A 20,106-nucleotide genomic window follows, 5' to 3' on the forward strand; every position below is an offset into this window, starting at 1 on the left:
GATCGACCCCTATCTAATTAGGTCACTTCTTCTACTGCTTCTATTATATCATGCGGTACACAAACAAACGTTTAAGTCACTTCTTATTTCACCACACACTTTCATATTACTGTACATTTTATTGCATAGTGGTGCGTCACAATAGTTGCATTAGTCACGGGGGATTAAGGTTATAACAAAAATAGAAAGAGTATATTGTATATGTTTAAAAACTGCTACAGTTGTTTTCCAATCTCTGTAATGTACCTTTTCTGCGTTATTATGACGGGCTATGATGCCCGGGAATGCAGTAATCACCTAGGTGCCCACACTGCGCCTTTCTAAAATACTTGCAGCTGTCAGGGATTTAGGAAAACTCAAACTCCAACCTATTTTGCGTGATTGTTGATCGGTAATAACTTGTTACCATATCCGTACCACTATATTCCGTGCTTTAATGTCCGATAATTGTGTATTTATGTTATAAATATTTTATTTATTTTTTCCCCTCACCTTTAGTTCTGTTTGACGATCAGAGGGTTCAAGGAAAAATAGTTGTCTACCTGCAAAGATACCGCCCAGAGCACCATGTAAAATTACTAAATGCACATACAGCTAGCTGTACATTGTAACAAATAGTTGCTGACTAATGTCAGAGAAAATACTGCACATTATAATACTTTGTTTTAGTTTGTCAGGTCCTTAACTTTGTCTAATTAAAATGGTTAACACTAAAAATGATGGTCTAATTTTGTTATTACAAGCATGTAATGAAAAGTTATTATGATTGGTTTCCAGGTATGTCCTGCTGTGCTGTCTAGGTGGCGCCTTTCTTATTCCCACCGCAGTTAAGCCAAAACCACGCCCCGTTATTCAGAGAGGCGTTCTACAACGCTTTGAGCGCTCTCCAAGTCCGGAAGTGAATATCACGTAGCGCGAAATTTCAGTCACTGATTAATAACATTTTCCCTTGTATTTAAAGATTGAAAAATGTAATAACATAATGTCGTGGACCGAGCTAGCCATTAACATCCCTTTACGCTCAAAGACAGATTCAATGGCTGTAAAATAGCGTATTCGACTGAATGATTAGCTAATAAATATTTAGAAATTATGAATAATAAGCATTTGCTTTTACCTGATAGTAGACTACTAATGATAATAACAACTTCAAATACCGACCTATGTTAACTTAGAACTAATTGAAACTCTGAAAATAAATACATGGGCAAATGTTACCAAACATGATAATAATAGGCCTGCATTATTAAGGTAGGCAGCTAATTGTTAAATTACATTTTCCATCCTTACCTTGAAAGGTCACTGTCTCTGCGCTGATCGCCTGTGAGTGAGACAACGCTAGCTAGCCAATGGGAGCATAATAGAACGCCGGGGGCGTGGTTTTAGCTTAACTGCGTTGGGGGAAAGAAAGAGGCGTCTGGGTGTCATTGGCCTAGTACATGGTAATTCAACCACTTCTAAAGAATAACGAACTACCAACCTGTCCATATGTGGAGTCAGTCAAATCAGAGCAATCACTTCCAGTGTCACTGAATGATACTTCCATCTGCCGTTCAGCAAGTTTTGGATCCACTCTGGCTGGGGATGTTGGATGATTGGGAATGGGAATGTGTCTATCACCACACTAGGTGTGTTTGGTCTTGGTCCAACCTTTAAAAAACCAAAACAAATAACATTGAGTTAGTATAATTACCTTACAAATGAAATACAAGATACAAAAAAAAAAGATCCTGCGCAATCATCATTTTTAAATACATTTTTTAAAGAGATTTTAAGGCAAGTTTATAGCAACCATTTGATATTTAGAAATCCAAATGTTACCCTATAAAATGGGTAACAAACTTTTTCACTCAGGCCCCACTTCCAGCATTGTCATGTCTTGTGTGTGTTCATGTGATATTTGAGTGACTCAAACAATACAACAAAATCAATGGGCAAAATAAATTAGCTAAAAAATGTTAGTTGACATGGCCTAGTTGATTTGGACATTGATGACAAGTTATATATAACTCAGTCTGCAATGACTGACATGACAAGAGGAAAATTGATGATGTATTATCCAATTTTGAAATTGCACCTTGTGCATTCTACTTTAACTACTTTCAGGAGTAAATTGAAATCCAGATCATGTCAGAAATCACATTTTAGATCAAAAATAATTATCTTGTTATATAGGTACCTATTTGGAATTGTGAATAGTCACGGTTTTTGTATTCCTTGGTTATTTGCACATGGTTTGTAAGAAATCAATGCTAGGCACTGTCACAATAGGCTAGCTTGGGGGATGAACTAAGTTAGCCACCCTCGACAACCACTGTGATTATTATTATTTGACCCTGCTGGTCATCTATGAACATTTGAACATCTTGGTGATGTTCTGTTACAATCTCCACCCGGCAGAGCCAGAAGAGGACTGGCCACCCCTTATAGCCTGGTTCCTCTCTAGGTTTCTTCCTAGGTTCTGGCCTTTCTAGGGAGTTTTTCCTAGCCACCGTGCTTCTACACCTGCATTGCTTGCTGTTTGGGGTTTTAGGCTGGGTGTCTGTACAGCACTTTGAGATATCAGCTGATGTAAGAAGGGCTTTATAAATACATTTGGTTTGATTTGAGCTGGAGTACTACACTCAGTTGCTACACTTTATCAGACATGATAGCGCCGACGGAGATGGCAGCATCGCGACTAGCTCTTAAGCAACTCTGCAATATTTTGCTTGTTTATGTACTATTTTTTACGTTATTAGCTCAGGAATTGTTTTGTGTCATTACATACAGCCCGGGAATAACTATTGTTAATCAGCCAAGACCTCATAAAAAATATTGTAGACCTCCACAAGTCGGGTTCATCCTTGGGAGCAATTTCTAAACGCCTGAAGTTACCACATTCATCTGTACAAATAATAGTACGCAAGTATAAACACCATGGGACCACGCAGCCGTCATACCGCTCAGGAAGGAGACGCGTTCTGTCTGCTAGAGATTAACGTACTATGGTGCGAAATGTGAAAATCAATCCCAGAACAACAGCAAAGGACCTTGTGAAGATGATGGAGGAAACAGGTACAAAAGTATCTATATCCACAGTAAAACGAGTCCTATATCGACATAACCTGAAAGGCCGCTCAGCAAGGAAGAAGCCAACGCTCCAAAACTGCCATAAAAAAGCCAGACTACGGTTTGCAACTGCACATGGGGACAAAGATCGTAGTTTTTGGAGAAATGTCCTCTGGTCTGATGAAACAAAAATAGAATTGTTTGGCCATAATGACCATCTTCATGTTTGGAGGAAAAAGGGGGAAGCTTGCAAGCCGAAGAACACCATCCCAACCCTGAAGCACGGGGGTGGCAGCATCATGTTGTGGAGGTGCTTTGCTGCAGGAGGGACTGGTGCACTTCAGAAAATAGATGGCATCATGAGGTAGGAAAATAATGTGGATATATTGAAGCAACATCTCAAGACATCAGTCAGGAAGTTAAAGCTTGATCACAAATGGGTCTTCCAAATGGACAATGACCCCAAGCATACTTCCAAAGTTGTGGCAAAATGGCTTAAGGACAACAAAGTCAAGGTATTGGAGTGGCAATCACAAAGCCCTGACCTCAATCCTACAGAAAATTTGTGGGCAGAACTAAAAAAGCGTGTGCGAGCAAGGAGGCCTACAAACCTGACTCAGTTACACCAGCTCTGTCAGGAGGAATGGGCCAAAATTCACCCAACTTATTGTGGGAAGCTTGTGGAAGGCTACCCGCAACGTTTGACCCAAGTTAAACAATTGAAAGGCAATGCTACCAAATACAAATTGAGTGTATGTAAACTTCTGACCCACATTGAATGTGAAGAAAGTGTCACGAATCCCGCCGAAGATGGTGCCTCTTCCCGTTCGGGCGGCGCTCGGCGCTCGGCGTCTCCGGCTTACTAGCTGCCACCGATCCCCTTTTCTGTTTCATTTAGTTTTGTCTGATTTGTTGCACCTGTTTTGTGTTTAGGTTTATTGTGGGCTATTTAAACCCAGTTGGCCCGCCGACTTTTGTGCGGGCTTGTTTTTCTGTTTGTGGTGTCTGTTCCGATTAGATTTAGTCCTGTTTGTTTTGGACTGGGACTTGACGCGCCCTTGTGTGTGTGGCGTAACCGTCTCGCTGTTATTTTTGGAATATTAAATCCACGTCCTTCTGAACTACCCTGCTCTCTGCGCCTGACTCCTTCAATCACCACTTATGGAACTGTGACAGAAAGAAATAAAAGCTGAAAGAAATAATTCTCTCTGCTATTATTCTGACATTTCACATTCTTAAAATAAAGTGGTGATCCTAACTGACCTAAAACAGGGAAATTTTACTCAGATTAAATGTCAGGAATTGTGAAAAACTGAGCTTAAATGTATTTGGCTAAGGTGTATGTAAACTTCCGACTTCAACTGTAAATTAGGAATCACTGGCCACTTAATAATAATGTTAATGTGTCTAGTATTACTCATCTCATATTTATAAACCGCACTCCACACTATTCTACAGTATCTTAGTCACTGTTAATTGTGTTTACATATTGCATCACCCATTTCATACGTATAGACTGTATTGTATTCTATACTACACCACTGACTGTTAAACAGCCATCTCCAGCACATCAGAGGGTGCTGCCTACAGACATAGATTAGGAATCACTGGCCACTTTAAGGACATGAAACATGAGCCACTTTAATAATGTCTCCGTATCTTGCATTACTCACCTCATATGTGTAAACTGTACTCTATACTATTCTACGGTATCTTAGTCCAATGCCGCTCTGGCATATATGTATATATATTCTTAATTCATTCCTTGCTTCGATTTTCGTGTATTTTGGCTATATGTTGTGAAACTGTTAGACATCACTTGTTAGATATTACTGCACTGTCGGAGCTAGAAGCACAAGCATTTCGTTACACCTGCAATAAACACGTGTATGTGACCAATACATTTTGATTTGAATGTCATCCACAAAGCAAGTCCCGCAGGCGCTAGTTTGGTCTTATCTTGATTATTGTCCAGTCATATGGTCAAATGCTGCAAAGAAGGAACTAGGTAAGCTGCAGCTGGACCAGAAAATGCTCTTCATTGTAATCAGAGGGCTAATATCAACTATGCATGCCAGTCTCTCTTGGCTAAGAGTTGAGGAAAGACTGACTGCATCAATTCTTGTTTTTATAAGAAACATGAATGTGTTTGAAATTCCAAATTGCTTGCATAGTCAACTTACATACAGCACTGACACACACACTTACCCCATCAGGGGTCTTTTCACAGACCGCAGGTCCAGAACAAATTCAAGGAAACGTACAGTATTATACAGAGCCATGATTGCATGGAACTCCCTTCCATCTGATATAGCACAAGTGAACAGCAAACCTTGTGTCAAAAAAACAAATAAAGCAACACCTCATGACACAACGCCTCTCCCCCATGTGACCTACTTGTTGTGTATGTACTGACGTGTATGTGTAACTCATAGATGCATACACACACACGCACACTACATGTAAATTGTAAAGTATTTGGTCTTTTCCGTTATGCAGTGGCGATTTTAGCATGTAAATCTTGGTCTGGCAAACAAACAAAAAATGTTGGGGGATGCATGCCAGCTAAGCCACTACACAACACAACACTAAACTATTGAAATTACTAGGGTGAGGCACATGGGCTACTAACAGCTTACTACACAACATACACTTAGTATTACTTTCTTAGCTACAGTATACATATCTCCCTGGCATATTACATAATTTATGCAGCAGCACACAATACATTTTTGGACTCTCTTTGTTGTGTTGTTCTCACTTGAACAGGAAAGTGGCGCGTTACTTCTTGTGGGCTCTAGAAAGAGCCCCGAAATCCTGATTTACAATTCCGAGTTGGATGACCGCTTAAAATTATTTTCTGTATTTTCCCAGTCGGAGCTAGTTTTTTCTGAGTTCCTAGTTGTCTTGAACTCATTGAAGTCTGAGATTTCCCAGTTCCGAGTTTTCAGTTGTTTTGAAAGCGGCAGAAGTCATGCTGGATTGACGGCATGGCCATTGTATTACAACTTTTCTTGCCCATTGTTTACCCCCTTCATCGTGATATTCAATTGGTAGTTCCGATCTTGTCTCATCGTTGCAACTCCCCTACGGACTCGGCGAAGGTCAAGAGCCAAGCCGCACTGCTTCTTGACACACTGCTAGCTTAACCCAGAAGCCAGCCGCACCAATGTGTTGAAGGAAACACTGTCGGACTGACAACTGAAGTCAGTTTGCAGGCGCTTGGCCTGCCTCAAGGAGTCGCCAGAGCACGATGAGACAAGGACATCCCGGCCTGCCAAACCCTCCCCTAACCCAGACGACGCTGGGCCAATTATGCGCCGCCTCAGGAGTCTCCTGGTCACGGCTAATTGTTGAATTTGCAATTTCCAACTTGTTGTATAATGTTTATGTTCAATGGCCGATGAGCACCGACACGTTTTATCAATAAATTATCTTCATATTTATCCTTTATTTAACTAGGCAAGTCAGTTAAGAACAAATTCTTATTTACAATGACGGCCTACACCGGCCAAACCCGGAAAACGCTGGGCCAATTGTGCGGCGCCCTATGGGACTCCCAGTCACGGCCGGTTATGATACAGCTGGATTCGAACCAGGGTGTCTGTAGTGATACGTCTAGCACTGAGATACAGTGCCTTAGACCGCTGCACCACTCGGGAGCCATATGACAAGGATTGAAAATAATTTGCCAGTAGATTGCCAACTTGATGCATGATGATGACTGCTTGTCTAACTTGCTAGCTAAGATTTTGAAAGTGTGATGTTGACATGATCAGTCCAATCAAAACTACGATAGATATAATGTGATTTGACTTAATTTTATCTGTGGCCAATGACCTTGAGCCTTCTCGGATGGGCACTTCTAATGTAAGTATATGGCAGCACCCAAGGGGCTTGAATTGTTTAGCTCTACCCGTAGTTTTTATGGTGAAGTAGTGTCCCTTTGAGAGACAGAACACTGAGCCAATCACGGCGCAACTAGAGAACATTACCAACCCCTACGCTCCGTATTTTCCACTGGCTGCCCCACCACCACAGAAAGCACTGAATTAACATGCAAAACGGGCAACAACAAAAAAAAAGCATGTGGTGCTCTGCCTGAATGACGCATCGCCACTGCCGTTATGTGTCAGGACCCAGTAACTAGCTGTCGCCATTGGTGTCTACTAATGGGGATCATAATACAATTTTAAATAAAATCCTTGTAATTTGTTGCTATCCTTGCGGTTTTATGGATGTCCTCGTTTCAGGGTTTTCCTGTCGAGAATGCTATCCATATATAGAGTTTTATAGACATGACTTGAATTTTATAAGGTCTACACATCCACGTTTCAACATGCACTGGCACAATTTTAGTGGGTCATGTGACAGCAAAAGTGCACAGGCCACTGAGGTTTAAGTATGGACAAAGATGTTGTCATCTTTCTGTGGTATATACTAACAAGATACGTCTCTCCGAGTTCGCTCACAAATGGAGTCGTTGTCGTCAAAACGGCATGGCGGGATCTCTAGCTCCCGCCTATCCTTTCTGTGGATTGGTGGATACATCTCATTATTGTAATCTTGTTTGAATATTCGATGAGGGTTCTTGACATCAACCCCCTGTATTCAATGGTGATCGCACATTGTTACAATACTATATACATAATATGACATTTAAAATGTATTTATTCTTTTGGAACTTCTGTGACTGTAATGTTTACTGTTAATTTTGATTGTTTATTTCACTTTTGTTTATTATCTAATTCACTTGCATTGGCAATGTTAACATATGTTTCCTATGCCAATAAAACCCTTAAATTGAAATGGAATTGAGATGCCGCGGATAGAACAATGGGTTAGTTATAAACATTTTTGGAGATGCTATGCTACTAGCCTCATGCCATGAACATGCATAGCCATCTCTAGACAACTCTGATATAGTGTTTTTCTCTCAAAGTTGCCGGGAAGTCATTGCTAAAACAAGTGAAAGCTGATGTTTTATAAATCGTTCAATTTAATAGTTTCAACTTGTTTACGTGAATAAAGCCTTATCGATCAGATCATTGACCTGAATATTGACAGGTGAGGAGGAGCCTGTTGTCATAGAAATGTGTTAATGTTCCGTTTGCATTTCTCCTCAGTTTTCTGCCCAATCACGTGGCACACAAGGACACATACCAGCAGAAAGCATTCTGTGGTGTGTACAGTAACGATGGCAACATGTTCCCCTCAGCTGGCCAAGGTAAGGACGTGGGTTGTGACAGTGGTGTGAGAGAGGAAGTGGTCTCCCCTCAGTTTGGAAGCTCGTCGAGACCCAGTTTTTGTTTGTAGTAAAAAGTGTGTACTTTAGCCGTGTCTCAGGATCAACCACTATTGGATCTACTTATGTCTATTGTTGGACTACTGATCTATGTTGGTCTCTGCTGTTTCTTCATGGCCTTTCCCCCGCTGGAGATCTGTTGGAGGATTGTCTGACTTACTACAACTTTTTGCATACGATATTTAATTTGTTGTGATGTATACCGTGATTGATGTGTTCGGTTGTAGTGAAGACTACAGAGATGTGACACTATAGTAAAAGAGTTGATTGCAATCTGATTGGCTTAATGAGAGTGGGATTACACATCACTTTATGAAAGGACAAGGTCACTTGGGTTCACTGAACTCCTTTGACGGGCTGGACTCTTTCAGGACCGAGGTACGGGACCTTTCCTTGAGGAACCAGAAACTCATTTTTTTATTTTTTATTTGTGTGTGTGATCATTTATTTGGGTAATATAACCAACGCAAAATAAGTTATTTCAAATGTTTTAAGGGTTTATGAAAGGTTATTTTCATACTGATTTATTTATTTTTAAACACGAGTCCTTTGTATTGGTGTAGACTTGACGGACTCATTCCCTTCCAAACCAAAAAGAGAAATCAATATTTTCTGTTAGGCACAATCTACCTGGCACCCCTACAAACAATAACCTCAAGTCAAAACCAGTACATAGAAAATGGCACCCCAGATGGGACCTCCAACATTGAGAAATAACCAAAGCAAATCTCTTGTGTGGAATTAAAACAATGGATTCACCCCAAGAAAATGTGCTCATCCATATCATACCTGTCAATGGGAATTACACAGGGCCATTCTGGCAATGGGGCTGACCATACAAATCATAATGTGAATGGATCTGATTTGGGCCAGAGCCCTGGGTATCTGCATGCTCGGTCTGGACCACAGGTGGTCTAACCAGTTACTCTTATTGACCTGGACCTGTGTGGACGTACTGAGCTAGCCCTCCCTCTGATACTCAACCTTCCTCCATCGTCTGGTTTATCACCAGAGGTTGTGGTCCTACAACTTCAAGGTGACATACTTGATATTCGTCAGACTCAACAACATCTCCAAACTCTAATCCATCATTAATGTCTAAGTGAAGAGCAACAGCGCGCAATGGAATTCTGAGACTCAGTGAGCACTCTAACCCACATGCTGACAGAGCTCCGTGAGAGTGGAAGAAGGAAAGAACACAACCATTACAGTGGAATGGCAAAACTATTGAAATTCCTTTTAGTTCTTAACGACATCGCTGTGTTTACATGGCCAAATACATATTAAAACAATGTCACTTTAAAAAAATTATGTATCGGTAGTGACTTCTGGTTCCTAACACATGCATCCCTTCCCTGTCTTTCTTAGACCAGACCTTCTGTCTGTATGACACCAGTAGGGGGCGCTTTAACCTGAAGCAGTCACCCCTGAATCCCACAAGATGCTCTATTCCAGCTGGTCTCACTACACACACTGCTATTTAAAAAAAAAAAGCCAGCTTGACTTTAGCACAGATGAACTAATGTGTAGGATTCTAGCTTAATTTGAAGATATGGAGGTGGGATGACAGAGCTTTAAAGTAATGGACCAGTGTTTCAACATTTCTATGAAATATGGCCTATAATTCCTTTATGAGTTAAATAGCATTTTTGTTGTAAAACTATTTTAAGTATGTTAAAAAGCAGCTTTTCTGTATTTGAGTGGTGTGAGCGTATACTGGTCACAAATATTTATGCAAGAAAAATAAAATTTTTGAACCGGTCTGTTTTAAAAGAAAAATTTGTGGTGGGGTATTCTTTATTTTTTTTAAATCTCCAATTAATGCTTTGGCCACATACGAATATAGGATGCGTCAATAACATTATTTGGTTATGAGTTAACAGAATATGAGCTTTTCACTGGACATTTACTTTAACCAGTCAATCAGAGGAGCTTTGATAAATAAATTAAAAGCTAAACTCTTGCTAATTTTGAAACGAGTGATTTCAAAATCACTAGATTTCCATCACAATATTCACCAGAATATAGGCTCAGAATCTCTCTTGGGCTTCTTGTTAGGATGTTTCATTGTGTAGTTTGTACTGACGTGTGTCCTCTTGTATCCCTCTAGTTTATGTCTGCAGTGTAGATGGTGACAGTGAAACTCACACCGACCTGAACCTCAAGTTGGTGTTTCTCCTCATAGTACTTATAGCTTAACCAATGAGGAAATGAACCATTCTACCTGCAATCCTCTTGATTCACAAGGATGCATGACATTAGAGCTAGTCATCTCAGCCATCTATTACTGGTTTTGTTTGCCACTGATGGAGCAACAGGAAACGTTTTAAATTAGATCAATTCATCGTCCAGAACATCAATTACATGGATAGCTGAGTACTTCAGTTCATGTGATTTCCCATTTAATTACTGCTTTTTAGGCAAACTAAAAGTGTGTGTCTCTCAAACTTTTACTTAGGAATTGATGTCAAAGTGAGACTTACACAGATTTTCCCTCAAGTTAGGATTCAAACTTTTAAAGGTGCACTATGCAGATATCGATCCACCATTTCTCGGTTGCTAAAATTCTGATAGGCTAACTAATTTCAGTTTGACAAAACAAGCAAGTGTAGTGTACAGAATCATTGTACCATCTTCAACGCTGTGAAAAATATTTTTGGAACTAAAACATTGTATTTTCAGCTGTTTTGAAGCTGGTGTACAAAAGACAAAACGAAACTTAAGGGAAGCATTGAAATAATGCACATAGAACAGATCTACTGCTTCTTAGACTTGCTTTTATAACCCACTTTTCTGTGTGAATTTGGTCCGGTTGTTCAAAAAGTAACATACAGTGGGGATAACAAGTATTTGATCCACTGCCGATTTTGCAGGTTTTCCTACTTCCAAAGCATGTAGAGGTCTGTAATTTATCATAGGTACACTTCAACTGTGAGAGACGGAATCTAAAACAAAAATCCAGAAAATCACATTGTATGATTTTTAAGTAATTCATTTGCATTTTATTGCATGACATAAGTATTTGATCACCTACCAACCAGTAAGAATTCCGTCTCTCACAGACCTGTTAGTTTTATTTTTTTAAGAAGCCATCCTGTACTCCACTCATTACCTGTATTACAGCTTTAAGCGCAGGCCTATTCTTTCCATGGGTTGTAGATGTTCCGTAGTTGGACTTGTCTCTCAGTGTAGGCTGGTTAATGTTCTGTTCTTCCCTCGTAACCCAGACGAGAGGAGGTTCAAGTTTTCAAAGTTTATTTGCCATGCGCACAGGATACAGCAGGTGTAAAACGGTACAGTGAAATTCTTACCTTGAGAGCTCTTTCCCAACAATGCAGTAATAGGAAATAGAATAAAACATTGATGTAAGAATAAAAACCACACAAGAACTATGATGAGGGTTAAAGGTTGTTTCTGAGCAGTATATACATGTAAAACGGAGCTGAAAAGTGACTTGTAGCAGGAATACATAAATACTTATGGTAAAATACAGTGCCTTCATAAAGTGTTCACGCCGCTTGACTTTCTCCACATTTTGTTGTTACAGCCTGAATTTAAAACGGATTATATTGAGATTTTGTGTACATAGCTCAAGTTTCCATCCAGTTTTCATGCAAATATTCGTATACATAGTTCCACCAAACTGACTTGTTGCTGATAAAAACCAGTACGTGATGATGCACACAATGTACTTTTTCCACTTACGTTTTCATGTAACGACTAAAAATGAAATGTGCAATGTGTTTCCATTGCATTTTTAACTCTACCGATTTTAGTGTTGTCACGAACGGTCGCAATAGCAAATGTGCCTACTTTGGTCTCGGCTACAGTGTGGGTAGGCTAGTCTACGTGATGAGATTTATTATGGATAAGAGCAAGAATATTTTAGATTTGTCAAGCATCGATCATCATGTCACCAGAATAAGACCCTCAATATTTATTGGAAAGGAGCATCAGGCTCATCACCGTGCACTTTCACCACCCCTGTGAAGTTCATCAGAATGTATTTAACCTGTAGCCTAAAACTGCATGGTTTCGCTGAGTCGTAGTGGGACGACCACACATGTCATCGTGTGACAAGTTTACTTCTATATGATGGTTATTATATATATATATTTGCGCATAAGTCTTTCCACGAATTTCTCGCATAATTAATTTAACCGACATCAAAAGATCCCACTTTGTCTGGCTTGTTTTGTCTACATTTAGAAAGTTTACATTAACATTTTCTGTTTCCATCAGGCTTGTCATGACTCTATATTTATCAGACATGTACTTTACGCGTGTAAAAAGGTTGGCTGGAAACCTGGTTATTGGACTACACACAATACCCCATAATGTCTTGAGTCAGTAAGTATTCAATCCCTTTTTATTATGCTAAGCCTAAATAAGTTCAGGAGTAAAAATGTGCTGAATAAGGTGCATGGACTTACTGTGTGCAATAATAGTGGGCTATTGTCTCTGTACCCCACACATACAATTATCTGTAAAGGTCCCTCAGTCGAGCAGTGAATTTCAACCACAAAGATCAGGGAGGTTTTCCAATGCCTCAAAGATGGGCACCTATTGGTAGTTGGGCATTTAAAAAATAAAATAAAGCAAATATTGAATATCCCTTTGATCACGGTGAAGTTATTAATAACACTTTGGAAGGTGTATCAATACACCCAGTCACTACACAGATACAGGTGTCCTTCGTAAATCAGTTGCCGGAGAGGAAGGAAACCACTCAGGGGTTTCACCATGAAGCCAATGGTGACTTTTTAAAATGGGTACAGAATTTAATGGCTGTGATTAGGAGAACTGAGCATGGCTCAACAGTATTGTAGTTACTGCACAAGACTAACCTAAATGACAGAGTGAAAAAAATCTATGGCAAGACTAGCAATGGCTGTCTAGCAATGATCAACAACCAACTTGACAGTGTGAAGAATTTATAAAATAATAATGTGCACATTTTGTACAATCCAGGTGTGCAAAGTTCTTAGACTTATGCCACGTCAAAACAACTGGGAACTCAGCAAAATAGGTGGTCAAATCATGACTTCAGTGATCTTCAGTCGGAGATCTAGAAAGAGACCTGAGATTCCGAGTTGGATGACCGTTCAATTTTATTTTATTCCCCCAGTCGGATCTTGTTTTTATCCGAGTACCCAGTTGTTTTGAATGCTCGGAAGTCGGAGATTTCCAAATTACCAATTGTCTTGAACACGGCATTAATCAGACTCGCGGCTGTAATCGGGGTATTGTGTGTATTTAATACATTTTGAATTCAGGCTGTAAACAATGTGGAATAAAGTGCATCAATACTTTCTGAAGGCACTGTTACATGTAAACAGAAGTCATAGTGACCAGTAGCATGATAAATGGTAATTGCAATCAATGGACAACAGCGTAATGGAGTAACACATCTAATCATTTTAGCAGCAGTGTAGGTTGTCTGGATGACCGTATAGTCTGTGGGAGAGCAGTAGTTAGCCATTTTAACGGTCTTATGGCCAGGGGATAGAAGCTGTATAGGAGGTTTTTTTCACCTTTATTTAACTACATTTACATTTACATTTAAGTCATTTAGCAGACGCTCTTATCCAGAGCGACTTACAAACTAGGCAAGTCAGTTAAGAACAAATTCTTATTTTCAATGACGGCCTAGGAACAGTGGGTTAACTGCCTTGTTCAGGGGCAGAACAACAGATTTGTACCTTGTCAGCTCGGGGATTTGAACTTGCAACCTTTCGGTTACTAGCCCAACGCTCTAACCACTAGGCTACCCTGCCGCCCCGACGGCAGCATGGAGAACTGTCCATGTCTCGGGTGGCTGGAGGCTGGCAATTTTTCAGACCTTTCTCAGTCACCGCCTGGCATGTATGTCCTGGATGGCTGGGCCGTCCGCACCACCCTCTGTAGGGCCTTCCGGTCACGGGCGGTGCAGTTGCCATACCAGACTGTGATACAACCAGTCAGGATTCTCTCAATGGTGCAGCTGTAAAAGTTCCTAAGGATCTGAGGGGCCATGCCAAATAATTTCAGCCTCCTGAGAAGAGGTGTTGCCATGTGACGTGTGTTCTTCACAATTGCTGGTGTGAGAGGACAATGTTAAGTCCTTAGTGATGTGGACAACAAGGAACTTGAAGCCCTTGACCCTCTGCTGCTTTGACCCCCCCCCCCCTGTTTCCTATAGTCCACAATCAGCTCCTTGGTCTGTCTGATGTTGAGGGAGATGTTGTCACCACAGTGCCAGTTATCTAACCTGTGGCCTACTCTCACCACATGGGGTCGACCCGTCTGTCTTCTCTCTGGCTGAGGCTGGTTAATGTTCTGTTCTTCCTTCTTAGCCCAGATAAGAATAGGTTCTGTGTCTTCTCTCTGACTGCCTCCACAGATGGGAAAGAGGTCATTGGAGAGTGAGTGCACCCAATTTTATTCATCCCAATTTTACATTTTCCGAGACATTTGAAAATAAAAATAGTTTGTTGCGTTTTATAGCCTAGCACTGTTTTTTTCTTCTTCACAGAGCAAACGATGGCTGCTTCTATGTCATCGATCGGGAACAGAATAAGAGAACTCTTAAGGTGTGTGTGTCTGCCCGCCTATGGACATTGGCATTGCAAATATTCAGTCACAACCTGGTCACCCTCTGTCTCCCCACTGTAAGCTTCACACCATCGCCTCTGGTTTTAGCTGACGATACAGAGCAACCCTCTTCTCTTGGGACCCTTTGTCATGACCCACATCACTGTGTTGTTGGCCTCTGCCATCTGTCTCTCTCTCCTCCCTCCCCCCCGCCCCTTCTGTCTCCTCAGATCAAAGCTCACGGCGACGATGTGAACACAGTGGCGTTTGCCGACAGCTCGTCCCAGCTGCTGTTCTCAGGCAGTGACGACGTGCTCTGCAAGGTGTGGGACAGACGGACGCTGCGGGAGGACAGACCCCAGCCCATGGGCCAGCTGTCTGGACACAGAGACGGCATCACCTTCATCCACAACAAGGTAATAGAGGAGAACCACTACTGTGTGTATGCGTCCAGCATGTGCAATCACCCTCTTACAATCGTAGCCAACAGTTTTGAGAATGACACAAATATTAATTTTCAAAGTCTGCTGCCTCAGTTTGTATGATGGCAATTTGCATATACTCCAGAATGTTATGGAGAATGATCCAATGAATTGCAATTAATTGCAAAGTCCCTCTTTGCCATGCAAATTAACTGAATCCTCCAAAACCATTTCCACTGCATTTCAGCCCTGACACAAAAGGACCAGCTGACATCATGTCAGTGACTCTCTCGTGAACACAGGTGTGAGTGTTGCCGAGGACAAGGCTGGAGATCACTCTGTCATGCTGATTGAGTTCAAATAAGACTGGAAGCTTCAAAAGGAGGGTGGTGCTTGGAATCATTGTTCTTCCTCTGTCAGCCATGGTTACCTGCAAGGAAACACGTGCCGTCATCATTTCTTTGCACAAAAAGGGCTTCACAGGCAAGGATATTGCTGCCAGTAAGATTGCACCTAAATCAACCATTTATCGGATTATCAAGAACTTCAAGGAGAGCGGTTCAATTGTTGTGAAGAAGGCTTCAGGGCGCCCAAGAAAGTCCAGCAAGCGCCAGGACCGTCTCCTAAAGTTGATTCAGCTGCAGGATCGGGGCACCACCAGTACAGAGCTTGCTCAGGAATGGCAGCAGGCAGGTGTGAGTGCATCTGCACGCACAGTGAGGCAAAGACTTTTGGAGGATGGCCTGTGGTCAAGAAGGGCAGCAAAGAAGCCACTTCTCTCCAGGAAAAACATCAGGGACAGACTGATATTCTGCAAAAGGTACAGGGATTGGACTACTGAGGACTGGGGTAAAGTCATTTTCTCTGATCAATCCCCTTTCCGATTGTTTGGGGCATCCGGAAAAAAGCTTGTCCGGAGAAGACAAGGTAAGCGCTACCATCAGTCCTGTGTCGTGCCAACAGTAAAGCATCCTGAGACCATTCATGTGTGGGGTTGCTTCTCAGCCAAGGGAGTGGGCTCACTCACAATTTTTCCTAAGAACACAGCCATGAATAAAGAATGGTACCAACACATCCTCCGAGAGCAATTTCTCCCAACCATCCAGGAACAGTTTGGTGACGAACAATGCCTTTTCCAGCATGATGGAGCACCTTGCCATAAGGCAAAAGTGATAACTAAGTGGCTCGGGGAACAAAACATCGATATTTTAGGTCCATGGCCAGGAAACTCCCCAGACCTTAATCCCATTGAGAATTTGTGGTCAATCCTCAAGAGGTGGGTGGACAAACAAAAACCCACAAATTCTGACAAACTCCAAGCATTGATTTTGCAAGAATGGGCTGCCATCAGTCAGGATGTGGTCCAGAAGTTAATTGACAGCATGCCAGGGCGGATTGCAGAGGTCTTGAAAAAGAAGGGTCAACACTGCAAAAATTGACTATTTGCATCAACTTCATGTAATTGTCAATAAAAGCCTTTGACACTTATGAAATGCTTGTAATTATACTTCAGTATTCCATAGTAACATCTGACAAATATCTAAAGACACTGAAGCAGCAAACTTTGGAAATGAATATTTGTGTCATTCTCAACTTTTGGCCACGACTGTACATTCTATACATTCTATCTTACTGTGTATGTAATCATCGACATCAAAGCCCTAAACACATACATGGGACTATTTACTGTTTATACACAAATGCACTGTTCTGATATAACTGGACATGTGAAAGTTACGCAGTGCCGTTTCACCAATCAGCAAGGGCTTCGATAGTGAGGAAGGATGCATTTTTAGTATTTGGACAGGGTCTAAAACTCTAACCACTCCATCCTGATATTGTGCACATTAAGGTATAAACCTCCTCTGTGTGCCTGTTGACTCCACTAATCACTGTCAGGAAGATACAGGTTCATTATAAACATCCTCTCTTCACCTTGCAGGGCGACGCACGTTATCTGATCAGTAACTCAAAGGACCAGTCCATCAAGCTGTGGGACATGAGGAAGTTCTCCCCCAAGGAGGGCCTGGTGGCCTCGCGGCTGAACATCATCCAGCAGGACTGGGACTACCATTGGCAGCAGGTTGTCCAGAATGGTGCTGGGGATGCCATGAGGTTGTTGTACATCTGTACCGTGTCCTAGTCTAGATCACCTTAAGATTAGCAAGTGGGCCAGAAACACTAGTTGAAAAGGCCACTCCAATCCGACTGTAATTTACTCTAGATTGCTCTCAGAAAATCTCATATTTGCTATATTAAGTATTGATGACATAGGTATACAGTATGTTTAATCATTCGTCTCCTACTACCCCTCCCATTTGTTGTTCAGCTGTACTTGCCTGTCCAATAGCTGGTTGTGTCGACTGACCTGTCGTTTGCCTGCTGTCTGTTTGTCGTTCTGTCCTCCCAGCCCAGGAGAGACACAAGCTGGCAGGCGACACCTCAGTGATGACCTACAGGGGTCATGGTGTTCTGCACACGCTGTCGCTTCTCCCCGGAGTTCACCACCGTACAGAAGTTCATCTACACTGGCTGTTCCACTGGGAAGGTCATCGGTGATTCGCTATGCTCGGGGGGGGGGAGGGGGTGCATGCGTGAGTGGAGTCAAGAGCAGTGTAATGTGCGCTAACTGTGTGTGTGTGCGTGCCCAGTCTATGACGTGTTGACGGCCAGCGTTGTGACCCGACTCTCTGACCATGACGCCTGTGTGAGGGATGACAGCTGGCATCCCTTCCAGAACAACATCATCAGCAGCTCTGTAAGTCTCTGTATCTCTGCTCCACTCTACTGAGGAGCTGTGCTCAATTCCATTTCAATTCAGGAAGTTAATTTTTTAAAATGTATATGAAATATGAAAAGTCTCCATAGACTATTTAGAATACTATTCTTATTAAACCAATGTGCTTGTAAGTTCGCTCATCCTTCCTGTCAAATGACATCTCTCTCTTTCTCTCTTCAGTGGGACGGAGCAGTGTGCGTGTTTGGGAGCACAGGAAAAACCCACTCGCTGGATGAGGAGAGGTACTGGGGGGGTGGAAACAAGCAAGGAAAAGGAAGTGATGTCATAAGTGTGGGACAGCCTGACGGTGTCAGTCTGACTTCACTACGGGGAGAGGCAGGACAGCAACAGAGGGAGGAGAACAAGCGGAGTGAACTGTGAAATTGCATCGTTTCAATGCTGGATAACAATAAATATAGTGTAAATTCTTACCTCTGTGTTTGGTGCAGAAGCCTTTATTACCCCCTGTATTCACCAATCTGCAGAGAAGGGATACAGTTGAGGCATTGTCTTCTTTCAGGGGCCGTTACTCCTACACAGACCTAGTCCCTCCAGCGACAGTGTAGACGGAGCCACGCTATCTTGTGTTATAAAACAATGACATTTAAGGAGAGTGGTCTCTTCTGATGCACCCCAGTGTACAGTAAGAATAGGATAAAGGAGACGAAAGCCTCTGAAGTTTGGCTGGAGCCGTTTATACAGAACTTATTGAAGCTCACTAGCACTTGCTCCAAGAGCCCCCAACAAGCCTCATGCCCACAGTGTTTTTATTGCTTAGAGTAAAAAGCAGCACCTAAATAATGCATATGTAGACTAAAACAATTTCATAAATCACAGGATGATAATTCAGTATAAGGTATATTGTAATGGTATTAATGTCCAGCGGTAAGAAGACGGTGTACAAAACATTAGGAACACCAGTGCTTTCCATGAGACTGACCAGGTGAATCTAGGTGAAAGCTATGATCCCTTATTGATGTCACTTGTTAAATCCAATTCAATCAGTGTAGATGAAGGGGATGAGACCGGTTAAAGAAGGATTTTAAAAAATAAAGCCTTGAGACCATTGCGACATGGATTGTGTATGTGTGCCATTCAGAGGGTGAATGGGCAAGACAAAGTGCCTTTTGAACAGGGTATGGTAGTAGGTGCCAGGTACACTGGTTTGGGTGTGCCTGGCACTGCAATGATGCTGGGTTTTTCCCACGGTCAACAGTTTCCTGTGTGTATCAAGAATGGTCCGCCACCCAAAGGACATCCAGCCAACTTGACCCAACTGTGGGAAGCATTGGAGTCAACATGGGCCAACATCCCTTTGCAATGCTTTTCACACCTTGTAGAGTCCATTCCCTGATAAATTGAGTCTGTTCTGAGGGCAAAGGGGGTGCAACTCCAATATTAGGATGTTTTGTACACTCAGTGAATGTTGTAGTCCAATGTAAACAATTCCAATCAAAGATCTAAATGATGTGTTCTGGGCTTTAAGACACAGTAAAGGGTTTGGGGGTGTGAGTGTGCTTTGAACATCAACCTTGATATAATCTCTGCTAATTGTCTCACAATAAAACTTTTTATTGTGCATAAAACCTGGCAAATACAGTCATCAAAAATCCAACGAAGGGAATTGCCAGATATCTGCAAAAGTTATGATTGCTCAACATTAATTGTGACTACCTGTCCAACCTCTGCAGTAATGGGCTTTACAGATGGGGTTTCTATAAAATTCACTGCTTGAGCAATAGGAAGCAAAACATTTGAACACAATCAACAGCTTTAAATTAGTGGGTTGCCCCCCCGCAGCTAACAGACAATTAGTTGCCATAAAGCCACAGCAGAGTTCCAGGGGGGTATTGTAATGGCAGGAATGCTGATAGTGCTCTAAAATTAGTCGGATTCCTTGGCACCCTCCGAGAGTGAGTGAGCAAATAACCCAGATAGAGGATGGGAGCTGTCTGTCTGGAGACTAGCCTCCAGGG

At 41.8% G+C, this 20,106-nt stretch overlaps 1 pseudogene; it reads left to right on the forward strand.

Moving 5' to 3' along the window:
* The first annotated feature begins 50 nt into the window (after nucleotides 1-50).
* LOC139582312 (DDB1- and CUL4-associated factor 11-like) lies at nucleotides 51-18,657 on the forward strand (annotated as a pseudogene).
* Nucleotides 18,658-20,106: the final 1,449 nt, after the last annotated feature.

This window comes from Salvelinus alpinus, chromosome 8 (genome assembly GCF_045679555.1).
Source record: "Salvelinus alpinus chromosome 8, SLU_Salpinus.1, whole genome shotgun sequence".
NCBI classification, from domain to species: domain Eukaryota; kingdom Metazoa; phylum Chordata; class Actinopteri; order Salmoniformes; family Salmonidae; genus Salvelinus; species Salvelinus alpinus.